General features: G+C 40.4%; 1 long non-coding RNA gene across 2 annotated transcripts in view; it reads left to right on the top strand.

Moving 5' to 3' along the window:
- LOC132010776 (uncharacterized) overlaps positions 1 to 20,178 on the top strand; it is a 155,797-nt gene that overhangs the window by 64,070 nt on the left and 71,549 nt on the right. For both annotated transcript variants that reach the window (XR_009402284.1, XR_009402285.1), the window contains exons 5-6: positions 3,108 to 3,257; positions 4,320 to 4,364. This is a non-coding gene — a long non-coding RNA (uncharacterized LOC132010776). The remainder of the gene's footprint in view (positions 1 to 3,107; positions 3,258 to 4,319; positions 4,365 to 20,178) is intronic.

Raw genomic sequence — 20,178 nt, 5'->3', positions numbered from 1 at the left:
CAGCAAAGCTCTTGTCATTATTTTTTACTCTCCCAAAGTGACACTTTAATGAAATGTGTCAGCACACCAGTGTTAGGATACGTTTCATTAATGCCCCGCACTTTTGTTCTATGCTTTACATTTGGAAACAGATTTAAGTATTAAGTGCCTCTAATGTCTGCAGCCAGGGAATCCTTTCCGAATTTGTAACAGTGACCAGAACAGACCGCATTACACTCTCCAAATGGTGCGGTTTTGCATTTGAATGTCTGAATTATCCCGGTTTCTTAGAGACGACCACAACACCAACATCTTAAATCCTCAAAATACTGTCCGCTTCATTGAATGCTCGCGATCTAAGCATATGTGTAATTATTCTGTAATTCTCCCCAAAATGTGATTCCTTGGAAATGCATACTAGGTTTCCCCTATTGTAAATCCAATGACTATTTCTTTGTGGCCACTTCTTTAAATACGGTAACAAGCAAGTCTGTGTGTCTGGGTGAACCGCCTTGATAATGATGATTTCTTCCCAAGCTCTCCTTGGGACACCCATCAGGGAAAATATGCCCTGCATTTGTTTAAGGGTAGAGACCATGATCACAAAAAGACCCATTTAAGACGGTATCCATTACAACTAGAGGATTTCTTGCCAGAAACGGGCCTAATGTCACTCACAATAGCCTTAGAAATAGTCTTAGATAGTAAGTTAGAATTTGCAAATGTTACCAGAGCCAGCTGTGGTAATCCACGGCTGCATATAGATTTTAGAGAAGAATAGAATCCCATGCCCCTTAAAACAGCTTTGGATGTGGTCAACCGTGGAAAATTAAAACATACACTTTAAAAACTGACAGCTGGAAAGAAAGGTGGTTGGTGGGGGAGCAGCGGTGGGATGAAATAGAAGGGAATCTTGGGATTAGAGTTTAACCACTTTTTATTTTACAGTGTTGCACATTTTGGGGGAAAACTCATTGGTGGTGCCTCGGCGCGCTGTGATTTCAAGCCACCAGTGAGATGCGGTGTGTGGAAGTCTATGTAGATGGTTAATGTTCCGTCCCAGTGTTGCCGGGCTGGTGTTATTACAACCCCTCATTAACTCCTGTGTGAGTTGCTTAATTTGGCCTTTTGGTTTACCAGAGTGCGGGGTGTGTGGGTGTTTACTGGTAAATACAAACGACCGTGGAGTTGGAGGGAGAGGAAAGTCAACTTGCAGGGTCAGAGTTACGCTGTGGATAATTTTGATAATCGCTCCCTAGCAGGTGTTTGCATTGAGTAATGCCCCGTCTTGGCATAAGTTTGCAAATAGCTTGGCTTTTGCAGCCCACGCCGCTCCCACAGCCCCATTTTTAATGGTAGCTTTAAAAATGATTTCAGCCTCCTGTGGGCTTGGATGTTAGCTGTTTACTGGTTTACCTCGTGCACTTGTTTATTCTCGGTGAGCATATTCTTAGAAGTTTAGAATCTGGAAGAAAACCTGGTGCCCACATAGGCAAATCTGTCTTACTGATCATGGAAAAGAATTGTAAAGTTTGGAAAAAGGGAAATACACAAATACACAAGTAACAAATACACAAGTAACAGGTGAAGAAGTGACAATGTCAGCAACTTGTGTCCCTCCGAGAGGAAGACTGCAGCTGCTGGGGGAAAGTGGCCCTCACGGGGAGACCTGTCCTCTCTCTTTGCCAGCCTCTCATGAGGGAAAGCCATGGCCGTGTTTCCACTAGCCCTCCACCTGAGTTCAGAAAAGACCAATTTTTTGTTGGAAAGTGATTTTAGAAATTTAAAAGGAATGAAAGAGACAACTTAAGACCCCAGAATCCACACTATTGCTTAGGGATTTAGGATCTTCCCAAGCAAAGACTGATGTACGTAAATGAGCAAATGATATCTGAATTCCTCACGTCTGTTTATATCTATGTTTTTATTTTATTTTTTTAATATTTTATTTGTTAATTTGACAGAGAGATAGAGAGCAAAGTAGGCAGAGTGGCAGGCAGAGGGAGAGGGAGAAGCAGGCTCCCCACTGAGCAGGGAGCCCGATATGGGACTTGATCCCAGGACCCTGGTATCACTACCTGAGCCGAAGGCAGCCGCTTAACCGACGGAGCCACCCAGGTGCCCCTATATCTATGTTTTTAGAGTACTGTATAATTTATCTGGACATTATTTATTTGCCAATCTAAAGAGAAAGAAAATGTAAAAAGTCTTCTGAGCAAGCAAAATGTATGTCCCTAAGTCTGCTAACTAATTTTATGACTGAGACCCCCTCTCTACTCACTCAGAGCCTACTTACTCTTACATTACAAATAATTCTAACAAACATGGATGTCTGCTTCCTGGCATGCATTAGATTAAAAGCAGCATTGCACATGGGAAACAAATGAGGAGAGGGTCTCAGACACATTGGGGACAGCAAGAAGTAATCGCTGACAGCTTGATTGTGAAGGGGGAGACAAAAAAAATCCATATAAAGCCAACATAAAATGATGAAAACCTAGCAGTCTAGAGCCCTTCAGGGTTTTACAATTTACCATCCCAGAAGGTCTCACTGTATTACAGCATAGATTTGAAACTGAGGCTCATAATTAAAACTTTGAGTCAAGAGAAGATTGTTATTAAATGCGCCTGTCTTTAATGTGGCACATTTAAAATAATTTCCACTGAAACTGGTTAAAATTAAGCTAAAAGTCTTTGTGCCCAGAAAGCTGGCTGTTCATAGTTTGGACATTTATACTTATGTGACTCTTTGTTCACAATACCAAATAATTAGTACCTAAAAATTCCTCATGCTTTGAGTGTTGGCATAGCCAAATGTTTTTACTCAAATTGAATTTTATTACTGTAATTCGTTTGTAGTGAGACAACTGGCATGATGAAGGAGGAACCACTAAAATGAGAACCAGGAGATGGTTTTCTTGGTCCTTCTGCTCCCTCTGAGATGTTGGGTGTTATGGGGAAAGCAGTCACTCTCCAGTGCTCAGATTTCTCTCTCATTTAGTGGAGTTCTCAGACCCCATCCACCCTGACAAAGATTTTTCTGGAAATAGTAGCTCAATAAGCTGTCAGCAGTTTTCTTTGTACTTGGTGCAGCATTGAACTACACAGGCTTGCCTTCCATCTTGCAGGGATTAGAGGAACCAGCCTCAAAGTCTGGACTCACCAACATCCTGTCAAGATATTTAAAAATGAATCTCAAAGGACTTGGAGCCTTCACATAACAACTACAACAGCAACAACAACAATGATAACAAAAGGATGATCTCCATCTCTTAGTGGTAAGACTGTAAGATTTTTATTTTTTTCTTTGTTTCTGTTGTATTTCTAAACGTGTGTGTGTGTATGTGTGTGTGTGTATGTGTGTGTGTGTGTGTGTGTTATTTTTATAAGGGAAAAAAAAAAAAGCATTGAAGCTATTTTTACAACACAGACCCAAAAGAGAAAAACTTGAGACATGAAGCCTCCCGAATACTGAGAGAAACTCGTTCCTGAAGGCAGAGTACACAGACGGGGGATCGTGTTGTGATCCAGAAATAGAACCCTCACATCGAGGGATAGATTTACAACTATTATCCCAGCCACATCCATGTCTTAAAATCAGTGACAATTTCTCAGATTTGTGGAGGAAAATTAGCAACTGGCAAACCAGAGGTATAAAACATTAAAAGAAAACCCCTCAAACAACCAGCTTCTAATAACCCTGGGCTTCTGACTGCCCCCCTGTGTCCTAGAGTGTTATCGTGGCAAAATGTCCTCACCAGGAATGATCTCACTGTGATTTGTCAGTGGTTAGCTGATAAGGAAGGAGTATTGTTCTAGAACTCTGGATCTCTGGCTGTGTTCCCTGGGATCATCTCTCCTTGTACAATTGTTAGAAAATCTGCAGCCTGCCAGAACCCTGCTTAAAAATATCAGAGAAACAGAGAAGGATGCAGGAGGCTGAGGAAACCGAATGTTTAATGTCCAAGGAAAGTGGCTGGCAGGATGCTGCCAGCAATGAGTTGACTGTGGCTCAGGAAAATGGACCTGGCCTGGCAGCCCCAACTTGGCAACAGCTTGTGGGGAGTAAATCCTCTCGCTGGAGGTTTTGCTTAATCTGAATAAATTCAATTTCAAAATCTGCCCTTGATCTAAGCCCCTTAAGCTTCAGGGGAGGGCCGAGGGCCTTCAGGGTCAATGCCAATAACAAAAGATAGGAAAAAATCCACCTTGCCTCATATCTCATTGCTGCATTCTAGAAGCTGTTCACTCACTGCAGAAAATGTTCCTTTCAATAAAGTTGTCTTTGGAGAACCCACCTCCCTTTATTTTAAATATAACATTCAGTACTTCCTTTTCAGACATTTAGCTGTTTCCAAGAGGAATACTGGACAGAATGTTGGAAGGTATGTTTCCTCTGTCCCTATACTTGGAAGAGTTTTTTTTTTTTTAATGATTTTTATTTTATTTTATTTATTTGTCAGAGAGAGAGAGAGAGAGAGAGCACAGGCAGACAGAATGGCAGGCAGAGGCAGAGAGAGAAGCAGGCTCCCTGCCGAGCAAGGAGCCCAATGTGGGACTCGATCCCAGGACGCTGGGATCATGACCTGAGCTGAAGGCAGCTGCTTAACCAACTGAGCCACCCAGGCGTCCCACTTGGAACAGTTTTAATCAAGAAAGGATGCTATATTTTGTAAAATGCTTTTTCTGCATCAGTTAAGAGGATCATATGGTTCTTGTGTTTTCTTTTATTAATGTGATCTATCATGTTGATTGATTTGAAAATGTTGAACCATCCTTACATCCCAGGAATAAATCCCAGCTATTGCACTACTGGGTATTTACCCCAAAGATATAGATGTAGTGAAAAGAAGGGGTACCTGCACCCCAATGTTCATAGCAGCAATGTCCACAATAGCCAAACTGTGGAAGGAGCCAAGATGTCTTTCAGCAGATGAATGGATAAGGATGATGGGGTCCATATATACAATGGAATATTACTCAGCCATCAGAAAGGATGAATACCTACCATTCACATCGACATGAATGGAACTAGAGAATATTATGCTAAGTGAAATAAGTCAATCAGAGAAAGACAATTAGCATATGGTTTCATTTATATGTGGAATATAAGAAATGGTGCAGAGGATCATATGGGAAGAGGGGAAAACTGAATGAGAAGTCATCAGAGAGGGAGAAAAACCATGAGACACTCTGGACTCAGGGAAACAAACTGAGGGTTTCAGGAAGGGAGGTGGGTGGGGGGATGGGGTAACTGGGGGATGAGCATTAAGGAAGGCGTGTGATGAGAGGAGCCCTGGGTGTTAAACGTAACTAATGAATCATTGAACACTACATCAAAAACTAATGATGTACTGTATGTTGTCTAATTGAATTTAAATAAAAAAAATAAATAAAGAGTGTTAGGAGGCCTGGGTTATAACTCTGAACATGCCTCTACCAGCAAGCAGTGGGATTTTGGCAAAACAATAGTGGACTTCAGTTTTATAATGAAGGCCATGAGGTGGTTGGGCTGGACATTTTCCTTCTAACTGTGGTCTTTTCAACACTTGCCCTTAGAAGGGTTGGAATCAAATAGCTTGGTAAAGACCACATTCACTTGGAGACTCACAGAGTTTGTTAGCATGTTAGCATGTTAAAGAAGTCCTGTAATAGAGAAACTTCAAAAACATATTTTCAACTCAATTTCCCAAACTTCCTTACTGAACCACACCTTTGTCTGGTAATACCTGTTGTGAAACCAGAGTCCCACTCTGACATAGATGGGCCCTGTGTTTAGATGGGTCTGCATGTTAGCAGCTGCATGGTTATACACGTAGAGGGTGTGATTTTTTAGACTGCTGCAGGCTTAAGATTGGAAGATACAGTTGCATCCTTGGTTTAGGGAATTAGGAGTCAAAACTACTCAGCAGTTTTGTTAGCATCCCGTGGCCACTGTAACAAATTACCACAAATTTGGGGCTTTAACCAGTAGAAATAAATGTGTTTTCTCATGATTGTTGTATTGATATTATGTAGCTGTCTGTACCAATGCAGTATGGTACAGAGTTAATACCCAAGTTCCTATGTGCAAAATAAGGCCCTTGCCACAGGCCATAAAAGCAGTATCATGTAGTGGCAAATGTAGTCTGAATTTGATTCTTCGAAGCCTCCATTTTCTCATCTGTGAAATGGGGATACTAATAGTATCCATCTCATCTAGGGCAGTTGTGAGGATTAAATGATATAAAGCTTGTGGCAAGAATGTAGCACATTGCCTGGCTAATAGTAAATGCTGAAGCTATCCTGGCTATTGTGGTAATGATTATAATTAGAGGGTGGAGTGCATTCCGAGAGATCTCCAGAGGCCTCCCGAACACTGATAGAGGCTCCGGAACCATGGCTTGTGGGAACGGCTGTCTCTGAACAGCAAGAGATCTGCCTTCAAATACCTGAAGCATCTCGTAAGGCAGAGCAAGCAGGCTTGTTCTGTGACTGCCGCGGACTGACTCAGAAGCTGTTTGTTGGAGCTGCCAGGAGTGGGGGGAAGGGGGCACAGCAGCTCCGTTGGAGCATCTGGGTCTGCCAGCGACAGATGAGAGTGCTTCTGGGAGCAAGTTTGGCATCACAGGAAGCGTTCAAGCAGCCTGGGCAGCCCGCTGCTCAGCTCAGGATGAACTTTGATGATCATGTCTCAGGCTGGGTTCTGTGACACTGCCTGCTTGGTACCTGTTCTCAAGTTTCTTAATTCAAAAAGGTGACTGTTTCTTTTGTTAATGTCTTGATATTAGCCAGGATTGTCTTTCTTATTTGCCAGGAGATAGAAATCCAACATATATTTGATTAAGGGGGGGGGGGGAATTATTGGTTTAACTAAAAAACTTAGGGCAATACTAGCTGTGGGCCCCCTGGATGCAGGAGTTTAAACACTGTTCTTGGGATTCATCTCCTTCTCTCTAAAAAACTTAGGGCAATACTAGCTTTGGGCCCCCTGGATGCAGGAGTTTAAACACTATTCTTGGGATTCATCTCCTTCTCTCCTGTTCTCTGTTCTGCCTTTCCCCTGTGTTGATTCCATTCTTGTATGGGGTTTCCTCTCACAGTGGAAATATTGTTCCCAGTGACACCAGGCTTTCACTTAATTTCTCAGCAGTCCAACCAGATTCAGCTTTTTGAGGTTGTCTGGCACCCTGTAGCAGAGATATTTTTTTCAAATGTGGGCAATCCAGTGTTGAACTGTAATTGGCCAGGCTTGGGTCATATGCCCAGCCTTGAACCAAACACTGTGACCAAGGATTCGAACTTGACCAGCCTGGGTCACATGTTCATGCCTGAGTCCCCATGGCTTAATAGTGCTGGGAGTGTGGTTTCCTAAGCACAGACCAGGAGCCTTTGTAGAAGGTGTGGGAATGAATGACAGTTGACGGCAATAGATGTCCTCTCCGGCCACATTAGGGACCTGGGACCTGATGGCGACAATTGAATAGAACCTTGCTTCCATCTGGCTGGTTGCTGGTATGTTGTTTGGGCTGATTCACTGCCCCTTAAGCAGTGTATAGGTGGAGAGAGGCTGAGACTCAGCCAGATAGAACCCTCAACATTGCCTGGGGCTGCTCTGCTGCTATGGCCCAGGGGGCCTGGGGCTCCTGAGCCTATAATGTGTTATCCTACCTGGGACAGTGCGAGCGTTGGCTGTGAATTATGAATAATTATGAATAATTATGCCAAGACAACAGGCATAAGCCAGGACTGTCTCAGGAACTCTCTTAAGTGTAATTACCCTTATTGTGAGTAAACGCAGTGCAGTTCTACCTAGTTCAGCCAGTAGTGACAGAGCCCTTCCTGTGCTGGCTCTGGGGCAGTGAGGTGAAGTGGTATCAGTTTGGGGTATCCTGATGTCCATGCCAGCCTTGGCCACTCCATACTCTCTCTTTCCTTCCCCAGCTCATCAAACCCTGTTTGCTGACAGAGGTGGACCCATCTATCTTGTGCCTCAGCATTAGAATGAAAAACCTCTGTGTTAAGCCTCTCAGGAGACTTGGATGTAAGTCTCCTGACTTATTTAAAAATTTAAAAATAAATTTAAAGCCTGCTTTTTTGTTCTAGAACATCTGACCCTGGTTCAAGCTGAGCAGTTCAGAGCATGACTGAGTAGATGGGTGTGGTGAGTTTGCAACACGGTCTCTCCCGACACTTCAGATCACACCCCAGTTCCCCCAGTCATTTACTAGAGACCGTACTTTTGTCAGTGAGTGTTCTTGGCACCCTTGTCAAATATTAGTTGACTGTATATGTGAAGGTTTATTTCTGGGTTCTCTATTCTGTTCCACTGGTCCATAGGTTTTTGAGCCAGTGCCACGCTGTGTGGATTACTATAGCTTTTTAATAGAGTTTGAAATCAGAAAGTGTGATGACTACACCTTTGTTTTTCTTTCTCAAGATTGCTTTGGCTTTTGAGGTCTTTCTGGTTCCATATGAATTTTAGGATTTTTTTTTCCTATTTCTGTGAAAAAATACCATGGGAATTTTGATAGGGATTATACTGAGTTTGTAGATCACTTTGGGTAGTATGGACATTTTCACAGTATTCATTCTTCTAATCCATAAACACAGGACCTTTCCATTTATTTGTGTCTTCCTCCATTTATTTCATCAAAGTCTTACACAGAGTATTCAATGTACATATCTTTTATGAACTTTGGTTCAATTAATTCCTAAGTATCTTAACTATTTTTTGATGCAATCATGGTGGGATTTTTTTTCTTTTCCTAATTTCTCTTTTGGTTAGTTTGTTTTTACTGTTTAGAAATACAACTGATTTTTATATGTCGATTTTGTGTTCTGTAACTTTACCTAATTTGTTTGTTCTAACAAATTTTTAGTGGACTCTTTAGGGTTTTTTATTTGTAAGATCATGTAACCTGCAAACAGAGACCATTTAACTTCCTTTCCAAATGTTATGCCATTTACTTCTTTTACTTGTCTAATTGATCTGGCTAGGACTGCTAGTACTTTGTTGAATAAAATTGGTAAGAGTGAGCACCCTTGTCTTGTTCCCGATCTTAGAGGAAAAGCTTTTAGCTTTTCGCTGTTGAAAGTAATGTTGGCAGGGTGCCTGAGTGGCTCGGTCGGCTAAGTTTATGCCTTCTGCTCTGGTCACGATCTCACATTGATCATGGTCATGATCACATGGTCCCACAGTCCTGGAATAGAGCCCTGCATCAGGCTCCCTGCTCAGTAGGGAGTCTGCTTCACCCTCTCCCTCGGCCTGCCACTCCCCCTAATTGTCTTCACTCTTTCTTTTTTTTTTTCTGTCTCAAATAAATAAATAAATAAATAAAATCTTTTAAAAAAATAATAAAATGATGTTAGTTGTGAACCTGTCATATATATATATAGCCTTTATTATGTTGAGGTTTATTATATTAAGCTACACTTAATTTGTTGAGAGTTTTTATCATGATGGGATATTGAATTTTGACAAATGCTTTTTCTGCATCAGTTGAGATGATTTTATGATTTTTATCCCTCATTCTATTAATGTGATATATCACATTTATTGGCTTATACATTTTGAACCATCTTTGCTTCCCAGGGAACCACATCCAAAAGAATGAAATTAGATGCTTATCTTATACCATACACGAGAATTAATTTGAAATGAGTTAAAGACTTAAATGTAATACCTGAAATAATAAGTAAAATAAATATAATAAATAAAACTCCTAGAAGAAAACATAGGAGAAAAGCTCTTTAACATCAGTCTTAGCAATGATTTTTTGAATATGACACCAAAAGCACAGGCAACAAAAGCAAAAATAAATTGATAAGGCTACATTAAGTCAAAAAGCTTCTGTATAGTGAAAGAACTAAACAACAAATAAAAGGAAACCTACAAAATAGGAGAAAATATTTATAAACTACACATCTGGTAAGGGGTTAATATATAAAATATATGATAAACAAATACAATTCAATAGCAAAAAACAAACAACTCAATTAAAAAGTGGGTAAAGGACCTGAACAGACATTTTTTCTAAAAGAAGACATAGAGATGGCTAACAGGTACATGAGAAGATGTTCAACATCACTAATTATCAGTAAAATCCAAATCAAAACCACAACAAGATATAACCTATTACTGGTTAGGTTGACTGTTATCAAAAGACAAGAGATAGCAAGTGTTGGTGAGGATCTGGAGAAAAGGGAACCTTTGTACCTTGCTGATCAGGAGACAGATTGGCATAACCGTTATGGAAAATAGTATGAAAAAATGCAAGAAATTAGAAATAGAAGTATGGTCTATGGTCTAGCAGTTTCACTTCTGGTTAAATATCCAAAGGAGATGAAATCGGTTTCATGAAGAGATATTGCATTCCTATGATCATTTCTGTATTATTCACAATAGCCAGGATATGGAAACAACGTAAGTATCAACAGATGAATGCATAAAGAATGGAATATTATTCAGTAATTAAAAAGAAGGAAATCCTGCCATTTGCGACAATATGAATAAAACTGGGGGACAGTATGCTAAGTAAAATAAGCCAGATTCAGAAAGAGAAATACTGTATGATCTCACTTACATGTCTAAATCTAAAAAATTGAGCTCAGAACCGGAGGGTAGAATGGTAGTTGCCCAGGACTGGGTGGTGGGGAAAATGAGATGTTAGTTACAGGATATAAACTTTCAGTTATAAGATGAGTATGTTCTGGGGATCCAATGTACATCATGATGACCATAGTTAGCAAGAGTGTATTTCTAGAGTAAATCTTAGGTGTTCCCACCGTACAAACACACACACACACACACACATACTCTCTCTCTCTCTCTCTCACGGTACTAGGAGGTAATGGATGTGTTAATTAACTTGGTTGTGGAAATCATTTCACAGTGTATACACATATTAAATCATGTCACATACTGTATTATATACAGTTTCACTAGTCAGTTATACATCAGTAAACCTGGGGGGGGGGGTAGGGATCACACCCCGGGAGGCGCTGACTACCTTTGGAAAATAGTGTTCTTTTACCTGGAATCAAACCCAGAGGGCTCCTAATGGTCAGCCTTGAGTCCTCTTTTGTCCATCCATAGTCCCAGAAGACTTCAGCTGGCCCACCACTCAAGTGACTTTGGGAAGGTATCTAACTTAGAGGTCACATTGCACAGGAGAGGAACTCAAAGCCAGTCAGATTTGGGTTACTTCTTATTTCCACTAATGAGCTCTGTCCTCTTGGGCTGGATGCTCACCTCTCTGAATCTCCAAGTCACTATCTGTAAAACAGGGGTGGGGTAGTCAGAACTCCCTTAGAGTATCGTGATGATGATTAGATAATGCAGTGCACTTTTATTTTTATTTATTTATTTATTTTTAAAGATTTCATTTATTTATTTGTCAGAGAGAGAGCGAGTAAGAGCGAGCACAGGCAGACAGAGTGACAGGCAGAGTCAGAGGGAGAAGCAGGCTCTCCACGGAGCAAGGAGCCCGATGTGGGACTCGATCCCAGGACGTTGGGATCATGACCTGAGCCGAAGGCAGCTGCTTAACCAACTGAGCTACCCAGGCATCCCATGCAGTGCACTTTTATAAGATAACATGTTTTAATATCATACATAAAATACTTACAGAGTAAGTTTTATTTAGAGAAATGTTATGTAGATAAGGGATAGAAAACAAAATCAGTGATGGTTAAACCATCATGTCCAAGAAGGATACAAAAATGGCAGTCAGATCTAAGTACTTTGCCACTGATTTGTTATGTGACCTTACCTTACTTTGACTCTCTGAGTCTCAGTTTCCCCATTTATAACATGATTGCTAAAGGTGCTATTAAGAATTTAAAATTTGTGTTGCAGTTCATTTTTATGTGCAGCAAATTCCATGGCAAATAAGGCAAGGGGAAGCAGGGTTAATCAGATTTCTGTCCTCAACGATACCAAGCTTGTTCCCACCTCAGCGTCTTTGCTCCTATTGTTCCCTTTGCTTGGGCCACTCTGCCTCTAGATCTTTCTGGGTCCTCTGGATCAGTCAGATTTCACCCCAAATGTAATTTCCGCAGATCTGTTTCCTAATCACTCACTGTAAAGAGACCCCTCACTTTAAATTCCACACTGTTGACATCTTTTGTTGTTGTTGTGGGAGAATGTCCTGTGGGCTCTGTGATGTTTAGCAACATCCCTGGCTCTACCCACTAGATGCCAGTCACGTGCCACCCCCATCCCTGTCCAAGGTTGTGATCAATAATGTCTCTAGATACTGCCCAATAGCTCCTAGAGGCACAATTGTCTCCAGTCAGAGCCAGTGGCACAGAGCAATTTGTCTCATGATCTGGGGACACTAAATGGAGACCAGTAACTCCTATTCAGTTCTTTGATGGGTTGGTGTGGTTTCTCTCATTTATATTCCTCTGGTTAAGGCTTTCGTTCTGCCTAACTTTCTGGCCATGTGGGGTTATCTCTCAGTTTCTCTTCTATTCCTTATTCTCTCTATATATATTCTATATATTATTCTTTTCTATTCCTTATTGAGGAGGAACCACTCCCAGGGACCAAAACTGGAATTGGTGGGAAAACTAGTGACCCTTGGGGCACCTGGGTGGCTCAGTGGCTTAAGCCTCTGCCTTCAGCTCAGGTCATGATCTCAGGGTCCTCGGATAGAGCCCCACCATCGGGATCTCTGCTCAGCGGGGAGCCTGCTTCCCCCTCTCTCTCTGCCTCCTCTCTGCCTACTTGTGATCTCTCTCTGTGTGTCTAATAAATAAATAAAACCTTAAAAATAAAAACAACTAATGACCCTTACCTAGAACCATGAGTAATGGGCTGGTGGACTTTCTTCTCCATAGGCTCTTCTATGCAGAGTACACACTGGCTGCCGGAGAAGGAGGCCAATCTAGCTGACAGATGTAAAAGTGTTGTGCTAGCATGGTGCTGTTTACATTAAATAGTGTGCCATTAGGTAAGACACATATTATCCATCTTATTGTGGCACCACATCAGTGTTTTCTGTTTATCCAGTCCACATGTCTCCATGCACTGTTTGGCCACTGGAAGCAACTGAAGTTCATGACCCATCATGCTTTAAATTGGATGTGCTCATCTAAATGGATGTTCTAACTCTAATCTAATCACAAATAGAAGATGATGCTGTGGAAGATGGAAGCCAGGACAGCTCTGTAGAGAATTTTATTTGAATTTCCATTATAGGTCCAATATCACAGCCTCCAACTATGTTTCATTTGTTTTCTTCCTTAGGTAGAAGATTCTGGGCTGGATAGAAAGTGTTCTTTATCTCCTCATGTTAGCTCCAGCCTATGTGGAATTGTACCCCTGAGTTTAGGGGACACAGTGAGAGTAACTAGATGAATCCAGGCACCCACATGTGATTTTGTTTGCCTCATGATATCTGAAGACTCTTCAGATTCTTTCTTGGGTATCTCACTTCTTAGCAATGGATTGCTGGGGAATTAAATTTTATCTATTATTTAGGCAAATATGGGCTGGGACATCATTTGACAAGACCATTAGATTAAACTAAAATACTCCATATTTCCTGATGAGAAGGTACAGTCTAGGGGTGCCTAGTTGGCTCAGTGGGTTAAAGCCTCTGCCTTTGGCTCAGGTCATGATCCCAGGGTCCTGGGATCGAGCCCCGCATCAGGCTCTCTGCTCGGCGGGGAGCCTGCTTCCCCCTCTGTCTCTGCCTGCCTCTCTGCCTACTTGTGATCTCTGCTGTCAAATAAATAATAATAAAATCTTAAAAAAAAAAAAAGAAGGTACAGTCTATGAAGACTTGAATCAGATTAAAATATTTCTGTGAACTGCTTATTACCTCAGTAACAGTTCTTGCAGGGTTTAACAGTTTATTTATTTTATCTTGAGAAAATTCCTCTCTTAATTCCAAATGGAAATTCACTTGTACTATTCTAAAGACTCATTATTACTGCATTTCTCTGTATAAGAAACATTTTCTCCTTCTAGACTATAAGCTCAAATCTTATGGCCATGCTCTACACCTCCTTATCTCCATCATGTCCAATGGTGGGCACAGACACACAGGGCATACTAGATATGTGTTTGGTGGTGATATGAAACTTGGGAGGGGAGAATGTGCTGCAGTTTCACCAAAATAATACATTTCACCAAAATAATACAGAGACAAATAGAAAACATAATTTATCTGTGCTTCCATTGTTTATAAACACTGTAAATACTTCAATATACTTTTTTTCTTTGAGATCTGTTTAGACAATATATTTTACCTTAATACTGAAATGCAAATCTGCATCTTTCTCTGTTTTTGCTCCTTATTGTGTGGTATGAGCATGTTCTAAGTCATTAAATACTTGCCCAAAATACCTTTTTTTAAAAATTTATTTATTTATTTTTTAATTTTTTAATTTTTTATTTTTTATAAACATATATTTTTATCCCCAGGGGTACAGGTCTGTGAATCGCCAGGTTTACACACTTCACCAAAGCACATACCCTCCCCAATGTCCATAACCCCACCCCCATTCTCCCAACCCCCATTCCCCCAGCAACCCTCAATTTGTTTTGTGAGATTAAGAGTCACTTATGGTTTGTCTCCCTCCCAATCCCATCTTCTTTCATTGATTCTTCTCCTACCTACTTAAGCCCCCATGTTGCATCACCACTTCCTCATATCAGGGAGATCATATGATAGTTGTCTTTCTCCGCTTGACTTATTTCGCTAAGCATGATATGCTCTAGTTCCATCCATGTTGTCGCAAATGGCAAGATTTCATTTCTTTTGATGGCTGCATAGTATTCCATTGTGTATATATACCACATCTTCTTGATCCATTCATCTGTTGATGGACATCTAGGTTCTTTCCATAGTTTGGCTATTGTGGACATTGCTGCTATAAACATTCGGGTGCACATGCCCCTTTGGATCACTACGTTTGTATCTTTAGGGTAAATACCCAATAGTGCAATTGCTGGGTCATAGGTCAGTTCTATTTTCAACATTTTGAGGAACCTCCATGCTGTTTTCCAGAGTGGCTGCACCAGCTTGTATTCCCACCAACAGTGTAGGAGGGTTCCCCTTTCTCCGCATCCTCGCCAGCATCTGTCATTTCCTGACTTGTTGATTTTAGCCATTCTGACTGGTGTGAGGTGATACCTCATTGTGGTTTTGATTTGTATTTCCCTGATGCCCTGTGATATGGAGCACTTTTTCATGTGTCTGTTGGCCATCTGGATGTCTTCTTTGCAGAAATGTCTGTTCATGTCCTCTGCCCATTTCTTGATTGGATTATTTGTTCTTTGGGTGTTGAGTTTGCTAAGTTCTTTATAGATTCTGGACACTAGTCCTTTATCTGATATGTCGTTTGCAAATATCTTCTCCCATTCTGTCAGTTGTCTTTTGATTTTGTTAACTGTTTCCTTTGCTGTGCAAAAGCTTTTGATCTTGATGAAATCCCAATAGTTCATTTTTGCCCTTGGTTCTCTTGCCTTTGGCGATGTTCCTAGGAAGGTGTTGCTGCGGCTGAGGTCGAAGAGGTTGCTGCCTGTGTTCTCCTCAAGGATTTTGATGGATTCCTTTCGCACATTGAGGTCCTTCATCCATTTTGAGTCTATTTTCATGTGTGGTGTAAGGAAATGGTCCAATTTCATTTTTCTGCATGTGGCTGTCCAATTTTCCCAACACCAGGCTGTCTTTTTTCCATTGGACATTCTTTCCTGCTTTGTTGAAGATTAGTTGACCATCGATTTGAGGGTCTATTTCTGGGCTCTCTATTCTGTTCCATTGATCTATGTGTCTGTTTTTGTGCCAGTACCATGCTGTCTTGATGATGACAGCTTTGTAATAGAGCTTGAAGTCCGGAATTGTGATGCCACCAACTTTGGCTTTCTTTTTTAATATCCCTTTGGCTATTCGAGGTCTTTTCTGGTTCCATATAAATTTTAGAATTATTTGTTCCATTTCTTTGAAAAAGATGGATGGTACTTTGATAGGAATTGCATTAAATGTGTAGATTGCTTTAGGTGGCATAGACATTTTCACAATATTTATTCTTCCAATCCAGGAGCATGGAACATTTTTCCATTTCTTTGTGTCTTCCTCAATTTCTTTCATGAGTACTTTATAGTTTTTTGAGTATAGATTCTGTGCCTCTTTGGTTAGGTTTATTCCTAGGTATCTTATGGTTTGGGGTGCAATTGTAAATGGTATTGACTCCTTAATTTCTCTTTCTTCTGTCTTGTTGTTGGTGTAGAGAAATGCAACTGATTTCTGTGCATTGATTTTATATCCTGACACTTTACTGAATTCCTGTACAAGTTCTAGCAGTTTGGGAGTGGAGTCTTTTGGGTTTTCCACATATAGTATCATATCATCTGCGAAGAGTGATAATTTGACTTCTTCTTTGCCGATTTGGATGCCTTTAATTTCCTTTTGTTGTCTGATTGCTGAGGCTAGGACTTCTAGTACTATGTTGAATAGCAGTGGTGATAATGGACATCCCTGCCATGTTCCTGACCTTAGCGGAAAAGCTTTTAGTTTTTCTCCATTGAGAATGATATTTGCGGTGGGTTTTTCATAGATGGCTTTGATGATATTGAGGTATGTGCCCTCTATCCCTATACTTTGAAGAGTTTTGATCAGGAAGGGATGCTATACTTTGTTAAATGCTTTTTCAGCATCTATTGAGAGTATCATATGGTTCTTGTTCTTTCTTTTATTGATGTATTGTATCACATTGATTGATTTGCGGATGTTGAACCAACCTTGCAATCCTGGAATAAATCCCACTTGGTCGTGGTGAATAATCCTTTTAATGTACTGTTGAATCCTATTGGCTAGTATTTTGGTGAGAATTTTCGCATCTGTGTTCATCAAGGATATTGGTCTATAGCTCTCTTTTTTGATGGGATCCTTGTCTGGTTTTGGGATCAAGGTGATGCTGGCCTCATAAAATGAGTTTGGAAGTTTTCCTTCCATTTCTATTTCCTTCCATTTCTGAAATACTACAGAGTATTTCAGTGATGACTATAAAATAATGTACTCATGGGCATTGGATTGGTTTTAATATGGGCTATTATAAACAGTGCTTTGCTGGATAGCCTTATACAAAGTATAGGACATATATTTCGATACATTCTTAGAAGTAAAAATTATTGTGGGGCACCTGGGTGGCTCAGTTTGTTCAGTGTCTGACTCTTAATTTTGGCTCAGGTCATGATCTCTGAGTCATGGGTAAGCCCCTTGTTTGGCTCCCTGCTGAACATTAATCCTGCTTAAGATTCTCTCTCTCCCCCTCTCCTTCTGCACACCCCCTACCTTATGCACACACACACACACCCACACACACACTCTTTCTCTCTCTCTCAAAAAAAAAAGTAAAATTATTGTGCCAAAAGTTGTGTTTTTGAAGCTTTTGATACACATGTCCACAGTACACTTTCATTTTTCTACATAGGTTTCCTAAACAGTAATTTATAAGGTGGCACTTTATTTATGATGGTGGTTCAGAGAAGGACCAACTTATGAGCAATAGGAGCAGTATTAATAATTACAATAAAAATTATAATGGCATCTATACAACAAGTTACAGTTTAGGAAACACTTCTCACTTATCTTTTTTTGTACTTACTTTCGTACTCAAGCAGATATTATTTAGGTTTTACAAATGAAGAAACTAAAGCTTGAGAAGATTAAATGATTTGTTCGAGGTCATATAACTTATCAGAAGGCTTACCTGTCCTTTAACCACAGTGAGAGAACCAGATATGGTTGGAGATAATGAATGTTCTGGGTTGGAGGTAATTTTATCAGAGAGGAAAAGGATATATAGAACTTGTTTTTGGTGCCCAAAGAATGTCAGAGCCAGAAGGGACTTCTGAGATCATCTTCTCTTACTTCACTCAAACTACATCTCAGAGAGGAGAATTAACTTTACTGACAAGGTCACACAGAGATTCAATGTCATGGTTGAGGCCAGACCTGAGAAATGCAGTATAGATCTGGACAGAGGACAGAGAAGGAACCAGTTTAAAATAAAGCAAAGCAATTTTAAAGTTCTGGACCAAAGGAGGTCTTAATTCATTTAGCATCATAGGAGCATTCCTGATGCATCCCATCTAAATGCAGTTTCAATTTACAAACAATGCAAAGAAACATCCAGGTAAATCACTCAAATAAGCTTTTTTGTTTATTTTATTATGTTTTGTTTTTTACCTTTCACTAAGTACTTTATTCAAGTTCTGAGTCCTTTAATGGGATCATATGACTCACACAAATACGAAAGCAGAATCATGCAGTATAAGGCATCTTAGTAAAGTGTAACTAACCAGACCTGTGGATTCTCAAAATCCCCTGGAGGACTTTTTGAGGATATGGATTCCCAGAGCCCCATCCCAGAGATTCCCGTTCAGTAAATTAGATGAACTTCACTACATGCTTCCAAACTTGCTTAAAAACAAAGACTATGCAAGCATTTTCAGTGTCAATTGAATCCTCGCTAGTAAGACTATGAATTGGTAAGAAGTCTTAAGATACAACACAAAGATTTTTTTGACATGTCAACATCAAGGGATCATTCCTGCTTAAAAAGTAAATTGGGGAAGTAAACTGCTCAATGTCTGTTCAGAATGACCCTATACTTAGAAATGTCTGAAAAAAATTTAGTTAGGGAGGCATTAATAGTCAACAAATGGATTTTCTGTTGTGTAAATGTTTATACAGATGTTGTAAGTGAGACTTTTCAAAAAAAAACCCTGAAGGTTGCTGACAGCAGACAGCTTTGCATATGTGTGTTAACAGGAGAATGTGCTGTGTTTCAAATGAATGGGGAAGCAGGTCTAAATGACTTTCAGATTAGCTGGAACAGATGGAAGGGTCACAGTTGAACAACTTGACACACCAGCATAAAGGCAACGTTGAAGTGGAGTTCATTGCCTTTGACAGATACTGTCAGTCAACCAGGCAACTCTCGGTTTACCAACAGCCTAGATCTTCAAAGATTGAAAAAAGAATTTTTTAAAAAAGTATTTTGATGCAAGAAATGGAGTTTCTCTGGTTTTTGGGGGGTTTTTGTGTGTGTTTAGGAAACAAAAATCAATTATGTATAGGCATTTTAAAAACTAATATGATATAAATTTGGCATTGGGGGGCTTTCACTCATAAATCGTTTTGTCCATTTAGTCCACATGATGGCTTTTGAGGTTTCTATCATCACACTAATTAAAACACAGAACAGAATACCAGAATGATGGAAGTGCAGTTTTTAAAAACTGTTCCATTTGCATTTTGATCACCTTTTATCTGAAAAATGTGTGCAAGCAGGGATTAAAATGTAGCATATTATTAGGTCATTCTTTTTCTAGGTCTGACTTTTGCTTGTGGCCCAAAGAGTAAAAAATAATTAACCAGATTCTCTTTATTGTGAGCTGCTCCTCGAAAATCAGATGAGAGCGTGGGCGCTACCTCCCCCTCAGGCCACTAGGGGATCTGTGCAGAATCTGAAGACCCTTCCAGACCATCAGCCTTATGTGGGTCCTCTGCAGAAATTGACTCTTCTCTTTTCTGCCTCAACACAGGAGAGTGATCCAAAGTAACATTCCTATGTCCTTCTACACATGTTGTTAGAAGGTTGGAGTCCTGGAAAGTTTAGAAAGGGGATTACTGTTTGCACTTCATCGTTAGGGAGGGCCACTAATCATTGGCTGGTTATAGGCCCTAATAGGCTGAGAGTGACCATGCGTAGTATAGAGGTGATGCCAATTATTAAAAGCTTGCTGATGGTATTTCTATGGCTATGGTGGTTTTAGATCCTAAACCCATTTTCTTAGCACCATGGACTATGGCCCAAAGCCTTTAAGGATGGAAAGCAATCCCCTTAACTCTGTGCTTATCCATGTCACAGCATCACCACTCCCCCCTCTCCCAGCAAGGCCCTGTCTTAGGAAATCTGGCTCACTCACAATTTAGAAGTGGAAACTCAAAGAACCGCATGAATCCTGCCAGGTCACAACTACTTAGACTGCTGCAGACACGTGGGCCAAGATGAGCTATTGAGAGTTTCTCTCCTGGGAGTTGAAAATTGAGGCAGAGATTGAGCCAGTCTTCATTGCTGGTCATTAGAGCTGTACGCTTGTGGGGTAGCCAGTATGGCCATCCCAAACCTCATGCAGGTAGAATCTGGGGAGAATAAAAACTAAAAGCTTGACAGAGGAGAGTAATTTACAGAGGG

This window comes from Mustela nigripes, chromosome 1 (genome assembly GCF_022355385.1).
Source record: "Mustela nigripes isolate SB6536 chromosome 1, MUSNIG.SB6536, whole genome shotgun sequence".
In the NCBI taxonomy this organism is placed as follows: domain Eukaryota; kingdom Metazoa; phylum Chordata; class Mammalia; order Carnivora; family Mustelidae; genus Mustela; species Mustela nigripes.
The sequence above is the reverse complement of the archived record's forward strand: the minus strand, read 5'-3'. Positions and strand labels throughout refer to the sequence as shown.